The sequence below is a fragment of the Gavialis gangeticus genome, unplaced genomic scaffold, assembly GCF_001723915.1.
Source record: "Gavialis gangeticus isolate Ggan-Ray unplaced genomic scaffold, GavGan_comp1, whole genome shotgun sequence".
In the NCBI taxonomy this organism is placed as follows: domain Eukaryota; kingdom Metazoa; phylum Chordata; order Crocodylia; family Gavialidae; genus Gavialis; species Gavialis gangeticus.
This window is the reverse complement of record NW_017729004.1, coordinates 58553033-58562702: the sequence shown is the minus strand read 5'-3', so window position 1 is coordinate 58562702 and position 9670 is coordinate 58553033.

Here is a 9670-nt window from a genome sequence, read left to right as displayed (position 1 = left end):
CTTGATAAATAATTTAGTTGATTATATGAGGCTAGTTAGGGTCAGCCACTTTGGCAGGCATGCCACCCTTTCTGAATGCCCCTCTGATCCTTTTCCCCTGTTAGGGCAGAAAGCAGAGTAGCAGATCTGTCTGCCACTGCTGCATGTCCCCTGGCTTAACAAGGAATAACGGCCACAAGTCGTTGGAGAGTAGGTTTAGATTAGACATCCGTAAGAACTACTTCACAGTTAGGGCGGCTAGGATCTGGAACCAACTTCCAAGGGAAGTGGTGCTGGCTCCTACCCTGGGGGTCTTTAAGAAGAGGCTTGATGTCTACCTGGCTGGAGTCATTTGAGCCCAGTTTTTTCCTGCCCAGGCAGGGGGTCGGACTTGAAGATCTACAAAGGTCCCTTCTGGCCCCACTTCTGTGATTCTTTGTCCCTCCCTGACCTGCCACACACAAACTGCCCAGGCCACCTGTGGCATGCATGCCATAGGTTGGCCAACCCTGTGTTAAACTATGACATCCCCTTTTGGTTTCTTGGTCAAGGGGACAAAAGACCTAGCCTTTTTATTGATTCATAGTTATTGGGCAGGCTAGACTGAAACTAAAATGTTTTTGTTTGTATTTAGGTGCAACTGCTAGATTTCACAGACTCTAGACTTCCAAGAATATTTTGCTTTTTCCCTCAACTTAGAGAAAGAGAGAGAATATAAATTTTTAAAAAAATAACCTCCACCCAATAAGTAGCTTAAGCTCTAAGGCAAAATATCCAAACTCAGGGTAGCTGAAAAGAACCCCAACACCTCTTCCCTTACAGCATTCTGTGTTTGAGTTTCCTCCTTTCAAAATTTGTTCCCCAATTTCGGAGTTATTGAAACAGTTTTCAGAATTCTCTACTTCAATATTCCGGAAGGATGCCATGTGTAACTGCAAGCAATGGCAGAGATATAACAACCTATAATGCCAGGTGCAGCTGGAGCTTTACAAACCAGTGGAGAATAAGACCACAGTTTCACCTCTTTCCCTGTTCAGTTTGAGGTGGCATGGGCTCCCAGGGCTGTGTCAAGCTCCTGGTTCAGCAAAGTGCTTGAAAATGTGGGGTTTTACAGCAAGTAAGAGGTTCCACCAAAGTAAATGGGATAACTCATGCGCTTAGAAGTTAAAAAGGTGCTGATGTGATTTGCAGCAGTCTGCACTTTTGTATAAGCATGCCTTCCCTTTTCAAATGTGTAGGGGCCTTGCACAGTTAAGTGTCAACCCGCTCTTCAGTTAGGCCAAGTCTGGCAGTCAGGCCCACTCTCTCTTCCCAATCACTAATACAAAAGCACCAGTTGCTCCAATTACAGATACTTCTGGCACACTTTCCAATTTAGTGCTCTCAAGCCTGATAAGCAGGCTCTGCTGCCAACCTCTTTCCTATTACTCAACCAGCTTTTAATCTGTGGCACTTTGCCCTTGCCTTGTACTCTTATTTTTCTTACCAGTCTTACAAAAGTTCTTTGAATGCCCCAGAAAATGTTATTACCTTTATCTAATACTTTTTGTCTGGGTCTACAAGGCTAGCAAGGCTTTTCCCTTATGCTAGTGATGGTGGTTTTGACGTTGTCAGGGTATAATTCTGTTGTCTTATTCTTACCTCTCAAGCAGTTAAGTAACGGTGAAGGAAACATTTATTGCTCTGTGCTCCCAGGTCATGTCTCAGCTACTTAAAAATATTTCTGCATTTACCTTTACATTCCTTCAATCTCCCTGAAACCCAAACCTCATTTTCTGAGGTCTTTAAAATAGAATTTGAACATTCCTGACTCGTGTGTGTGTGTGAGTGTGAATACAGGCTCCTTTCCTCACTATGGCCCCTCTATGCCATTCTGGAAACCTATAAAGGAAAACTGTTCTCAAGAATTGTCCTGGTACAGGTTACTCTATGCCAGGGGTGGGCAAAATGGCAGATTCAGCTGGCAGTTGGACTCCATTTCCCAGCAGCCCCTGCCCACATGGCTGAGCCCAGTCTCCATGGAGACACCAGCCACAGCAGTGCTGTGGTGGCAACACCAGCCTTGTACTATGAGGACCAGCCCCAGCCAGTCTGGCAGACCTGCCCCAGCCACGATGCGCTCTCTGTGCACCCCTGCCCAGACCATGCAGGCTGTTAATCGTGGCTCTGCCCTGGCCACCAGACCAAGCTGTGCCTGCTGCAAAATCCCAGTCCCTCTGGAGCAGCCCCCTTCCCTGTCCTACCCAGCCGTGAGCCCTGCTAGTGTGGCTGGGGCCAGTGTCCATGGCAACCCCAGCTTTGCGCTATCACAGTGCAGCTGCAGCTGGGGTCTCCATGGAGACTAGCCCCAGCCAAGCAGGCAGGGGCTGCTGAGAAATGGAGTCCACTGCTGGCCAGATCCAGCCCATGGGCTGGACTTTGCCTGCCCCTGCTTTATGTCCACTCCTTGCCCTGAGGTCTCTGGCACAGAGACTGCCTGAAAGCATGTCAGAAACAGGACCTATTAAGATGCCCTGAACTCCTGATACCCTGGGCTTTGCTACTAATCACAGGTCATCCTACTGGGAGCTGCTGTGGGGGAAGTGGGGAGAGGAGGAGAAGAGATTTTCAAATTTAAAGCAGCTCTGGGGCAGCTCTAAAAGATCCAAAAGTGCTCATTATCTGAAAAGTGCATTTGTTTCCATCCCAGGCACATCTACATGTGCATATTAATACATTTCAATAAACTCCAGCTCAAGCTTTGCGACTACAGCACATTGAGCCAGGTTGGAGCAGCCCCAGCTGGCAGGGAGTCTAGGGGTTCGGCCTGTGCCTGTTCTGACCTGGCTCAATGTGTGGCGGAGGGGCTGCCTGGGGCATGAGAATACTCTGGTGCAGGACTAGCCAGCAGGCAGCCCTCACACTGAAACATCCTTATGCCCCAGCCAGCCAGGGTAGTGTCTACACGTGTGCTGCTGCAGAGTGAAAAACCCCACAGCAGGATAGTACTTGTATTTATTACTAGTACTGTGCTAATAAACTGCTGCGGAGTTTTAGTTTACTCTAGCTTAAAAGCCCTACATGTGTAGATGCCAAGACATTTACTGCAGAGCTAATTAGTCTACACCACAGTAAACGTCTTGTGTAGATGCCCCCACTTTCTCCTAAATTGAGTCTTCTGTGTCCCTCCTTGTCAAGAGGTACAACTTCATATCTGAAAAATTGACCTTATATCTTTGTAAACAACTTGGGTAAAGTGTGAGGTGATATGGGGGAGGGAAACTACAGAGAAACTATTTGAAATGCTATTAAGTACATAGGAAAATCAAGGGTACTGAATGCCATTGGTGAATGTTTATGGTTGTGATTATCCATTTCCATCAGAGTTACAGTCCATAGCACTGTTGGTTGATCTTTAACAACCCAAGTCAGAAAACAGGACACAGTTGTTCTCTATGTTGTTCTTTGCAATAAAGACTAAAGGGTTTTTCAAGGATAACGGCAACAGCCATCAGTGCATTTTGAAAGGAATATTTTTAACATAAGAGCAAGCCTGTGCTTTAAGAAAGCATTGCAGGACAGATCATGCCAGGCAGGCCTTGGCTGAGCCTGTTTTGGGATGGATCAGAACTTTGTTATCCCACAGGGAGCTCTGGGAGGCTATGGGGGAGACAGTGTACATCACAGCTCCGAGGGAGCACTACTGGTGTATAATGCCTTTAGGGTGGTGCAGTATGTGCTACCCTGCACCAGAATCCAGCTCTAGAGCCAGGCACAGAAATGGGAGGACAACAGCCCAGCCATCCTCCCCACTTTTTAGGCTGGTTTGTCGACCACTGTGAAGGCTATCAGGGATGTCTGAGAAGTTCTTGCATGAGAAGAGCCATCTGTTCTCCTCATTTTTTGATTCCTCTACTCTTTCTCCCCCACAGCTAGCACTGTCCTGATAAGGTTATGAATAGAATATCCAGCACTCACACCTTCAAAAGCTCTTGATGGTTTTTTCAAGGCCACTGGATCATCAGTTCACTTGAGTGAAAAACCCCAGGTCCAATTGCACAGCCTCCAGGCTGCTGACTTTCAAATGATGTTGCCCACATCAAAACAGCTGGGGAAATGGCAAAACTCTTTACTGGAGTATCAGAAATGGATTCAGACAGAGCTAAGCAATTATACTGCAGAGATTAGTATTCAGGGATAGTTCTGGGTTACATTTTTCATCCTGATTGAAAGAATTGTCCTTGCCTCCTCCTGTATGCAGCAGGCTTTTATTCTCCACCCTGGAGTATTGATGCTCAGGGGAGAGAATGTGTCCTGACTTTAAATCTCTATTTACCACCATTACAGTCCAACAGAGCAGCCAAGGACTGCAGATCCTCCTATTTCTTCACAGGAACTAAAGCATCTATTGAGAAGAGAGGAGAACAATTTTTTCAAGGAGACATTCCTTCAGCAGCTTCTGTCTTCAGAGGTGGAATAGTTTTATATCAAGTTTTTAACATGAAACTCGGGCACAGCTGCCTACCCCTGAAATGCTTGCTTTACTAATAGAATGTGTTTTTAAAGCTTAATACTTATTAATTAAGACAGACTCTATTGGTCTTCTTTGGACCAATAGAAATGGAACATGAATACAACTTGAAAACAGTTTATTAAGATGAAAACATGGTTAGTGAAAGTACTCATAAATAGTTTCTCCACTGTTGCCAATTTTTATAGAATCCATCAGGACAATAGGTCACTTGTAACTGTGACTAATAACCATCTATGATACCTAATGGTGTGCTTCTATGCATGTTATAGACATGAGAAATAGCATGTATTAATCACTTTCCAATGGTTTTGTAATGAGATCTTACAATATAACAATACATGAAATTATATATATGAAAGCTATGAAACAATGTATGAAAAAAATAACAGAGAGGTTAGAATTCTTCCCTAGTTATTTAAACCCTTACCTAATGCTTACTGAAATGAATGACAAGAGTCCCATAGATCAGAACAGATGTGGTACCATATACTTCATTTACAGTTTGGCCTGCTGGTTAACTGGGGGTGGGGTGGGGTGTTGTTTTGTTTTAAGGTTAAAGGGTAATTTTTTGTTAACATTAAGCTTGCTAGTACTTAAAGATGCTTATTAAAACAGGGGCCAACTGTACTATAAGGCAGGGGTAGCGCAACTTTCTAATCCTTCTAGCCACAAACTTTTGAGATGTGCATGGCCTACAGTCGATGATCTGCATTCAGCACCCCTCAATTTTTTTCTCCAGGAGTCGCACAAATATTCCCTGGGAGCCACAGTTTAGCCACGCTTGTTAAATCTGTACTGATTTATAATGTGGTACAATCTCTGTTCCGAGGAGTTTACTATCTGTTTCTGTGGAAGGGGAACAGGTACAGAGACACATTTAGACCTAACAAATTCTACATGTTTTATAAAAACATATGTGTTTGCCTACATGATTATGCTTTTTAAAAATATTTGAGTAAGACCATTGTCCTCATATATTCCTCATTCTGACTAAGTTAACTAGCTTATTTCTGATTAGCCCCCTGACAGAGGTGGGCTTTCAGAAGACACTTGAAGGAGAAAAGGGTAGGGGCTTTATGGAGAACTCAGTCTCTACTGTTTCCTAAATTCTCTGCAATACAAACATTTTAACAGAGAAATCTTTAACTATCCCTGACCTTGAGGGATGGCAGATCTGGGTCTGAACTTTATGACCAGCCTTTACTTCCTTGCCCCAGTACTAAACTCCCAATTCTGGGAAAATTTAGGTGAAGATGTGGAGCCAACTCTGGCTTTAGCACATCTTCTGTTCAGTGATTCCACCAGTGTGACCCTTCTGTCCTTATAGAAAGGCAGAGTTCTCATCAAATGCAAAGGGGTTTTGCTTACAAATGGAGGCAGTAGGATTGGGCTCTCTGTAACAGCAGAAAACTGCTATCAATCACAGCTTCCATTCATTTCACACAGTCGAGGCTTTTTAAAATAAAGGATTAAGTGTTTCTTTAAACCTAACAATGTGAAGGTCCATTTCAAAGAAGCTGGAAGATTATTCCAGCTGTTTGGGTCTGTGAGCCTAAAAAAACCTAAGCTTCCCATAGTCAATTTAGCTCCAGACCCTTTGAAATGAATAGACTGGTTTAAGCAAAGGGCAGAGTTGCAGTTAGCATTGGAAAAAGGGACACAGAATGAGACTGAAAACAAGTGGCAAATGATCATAAACCATAAAAATAACCTTCAGGAAACACCAGGCTGTAGTTACGTTCCTAACCACTGAACCTTTTCTGTTTTGTTTTGCTTACAGTTTTCCATCCTTTCTTAGGACTAATACTTGACAAATATACAGTGTGTTCTCCTCCCACTGTGGTTACACACCCATCTGAAAAGCAGAAGTGTCTCCCCTGGCATTGTTCTTACATTCTCCCAAGTTATCAGGAATAAAACAAAGAGTACAGCATGTTCCCGGCCGACTTGAGTACAGAACTTAAAAACATGTTTATGTGAAACCCGCAGAAGGCTGGGAGAGTTAGTCACCCAGCGTCATTCCCCTCCCCTCTGAGCCTGCTTGGAGAACTGCTTCAAAGTTTAAAGCCACAACACAGTGAACCCAGACTATGTCTCCAATTTGTCTTTCCTGGGACCCAACTCTTGTAATACATAGATCATTACAAAATGAAAAGCATCCATTCATGTTATTTGTTCAAAAAAAGAAATCCTGATACTCAGGGAATTCACTGGTTATTATATAAATGTTGTAAGCTTAGAAGCCTGGGCTGTATATCTGTCACCTTTGCACTTTAAAGGAAGATGCACCTGTTGTACCCAGGACATTTGCCTGATAGAAAGGATTTTTTTTCCATTCATCAGGGAAACTGGGAAAGTTTTCAGAGACCTAGAGGCAGGGTTTTGTGATCTTAAATGAGAACTGAAGTGTATATGATGCTTGGCTGCAGCATGGTAGGACCTGGGAGAATGTGGGAGGCTTGGCCTATAATGAGAGAAGTATCTAGTTGGTGTGTCTGCATTGCATCCTTGCCATATCCAGTGCTCTTACTCTACCCACTTGTTTCCAGTCCCACATGGTAAATGTGGAAAAGCATAAGTGAAGACACTCTCCAGCACACCAGAGACCATGGTTTTGAGGGAACAATGGGCAGACACCCCCCCAGGCAGCTTCACCAGTATGCGCTTTATGCAAGCAGGAACAGGTGGATGAAACATAATTAAGTGTCCCTCTGGGATACACTCAGGATGCTAAGTGACACTCAATGGGCATAACTACATGTGCAATTAACATGCATGAATAAATTCTGGGGCTTATTGCCCCAGAGTTCATTGCTTCCACGTGCTGCATCTTCACATGCATCTGGGACCACAGCACATTGAGCTGGGTTGGAGCAGCCCCAGCTGGAAGGGGGCCTGGGAGGTCAGCTTGCTATCCTGGGGCTGCTCACCTCAGCTAAACTTGCTGTGGAGGGACTGGCTGGGGTATGATGGTGCTTCAGCATGAGGCTAGCTAGCAAGTAGCCCCCACACTGAAGCACCCTCATTCCCCAGCCAGGTGGGGCAGTGCCTACCTGCACACTGCTGTGGAGTAAAAAACTCCACAGCAGGATAGTACTTGTACAAGCACTATCCTGCTGTAGAGTAAATTTGTTTACTTAAGCCTAATAGGGAAGCATGTGTAGATGCACAGCATTAACTGTGCAGCTAATTAGTCTACTGCACAGTAAACATCTCATGTAGATGTTCCCAATGTCACTCAATAATGACCCCTTCTGGGGTGATGAACTTCTAGCAGTATTAGTAGGTAGAGTCGTTAGCTCCTAAAAGGTGCTCCAGATCTTCCAGTGGTCAGAGGGATAGAGGAATTTTGGAGAGGACAAGATGATAAACAGGAAAATAAGATAAGCAAATGTATAGATGAACCAGCAATGTTTGGGAGCAGAATAACAAGGACAGGCAACTGGAGAAAACCCAAGGGTAGGGATAAAGGGGGTTGCAATTCTATTCCGAAGGTGGGGTATATCCAGAGATATAGCTTATGGTGGGAGCCTTGCATCATCACATCGTGGTGAAAGATATAAGGGCATATTTTTAATCAAGTATCAAGTTTTTAAGTTATAGCCTGCCACTAAAAAAAACCCATTCCAGCATTTGTCTTCACCTGCTTGGGTTGAGCAATGACTGTCGGTGTCAATAGGTACCCTCTGCTTCTGTTCAAAAGGGGAAAAAAAAAATAGTTTCCAAGGTTCATGAAATGTGTTAAGAAGAAATGGAAGGTTTAACCATATAAGTGAGAAGCAGCACAATTGCATCAGCACTTAAACTGAGAGAGCCATTTCTCAGCTCAGGGATTTAAAACAATTAGACCTGCTTTTGTAAAATTAAGCTCCCATTGTGCCACAGAAATACCATAGCAATGATAAGAGCACGTTGTGGAACATGAGTTGGCTTCCAGTCCATTAACATGGACAAAGATAGCTGCACCACTGGGCTGAGAGCAAGAGGATCAAGGATGAATAAGTGGAACATCATGAAGGGACGACAGAAAGGACACTTAACTGCAGGTGACGCTGTTTGACAGCAGGATCAGTAAAATGAATAATGGGTTAGTACTAAGGAAGCCAGAGGCAGTAAAAAACAATTGAGACCTGAACTGAACTTGACTGACTAATAGGGGGCACGTAGCAAACCAACGTCTTGATAGACCAGCTTTATCTTATAGATTGTGATGGCTCAGTAAAGGACCAGGAATGAACTAACATGGAAGATCAGAAGTAGAGTGAATTGTCCAATGTGGCCTATAGTTTGCACAATGCTAGACTTAATTCAAGTGGGTATATTAATACCCACTTCTAGAAAAATGGATATTAATATACTTAGACCTTATGTAGTATTTGAAAAATTCTATGCACTTCACACACATTCATTAAATGAGCATTCACATTTGTTAAACTTGCAAAAGTAATGTTTTAATCACTAGAATGCAACTTTCATTATAAGAAATGTATGCTGACAGGGTATTCTAAAAACAATTTACTGTTGTGTGAATCCCAGCCCTCACAGCCCAGACATCCTGTAGATGTGATCATGTGCTGCCCCCTTCTGTCCAAACACCTACTAACAAATAAAATGTCTAAAATAACAGAATTTTCCATACTTGCAGTTTCAAACAGGAGATTAAACACATTTATTTCTTTTTTTAAACAAATTGCCTTTTTTCAATTTCATAATACTCAAAGGCTATTAGGTAATGCATGGAAATAGACACAGCCTGCCCTTCAAAGGTGAAGGGTTATATAGGGCCAGATCCTAAAACAGCCTGTGGGCACCTAAAGTGTAGGTAAGGCAGAAATCATGCTCTGAAGTCTGAATGAGTGATCCACAAAAATGCCAACCATCTGGGGTACCTGAGAGTCTGTAGCTGCCTGAGATTTTACTATTAAATTGTTTAGACACCTTAAGTTCTGCTACTGCAGACGACCAAAGATTCCACCATCTTATCCAAACCACTCCTCTCACCACCAATCTCGTATCTGAAGCCATTTCTGAATTCACGAAATAAGTATTCCTTGTCCCTAAGTCTGCTGAGAACCCCAATACAATGGGCATGCTTAAAATGTGCCCAATACACACTAACAGAAATATTTCTTCACAGTCAGGGTGTCCAGACTATGGAAAAAGCTCCCTCCAGAGGTA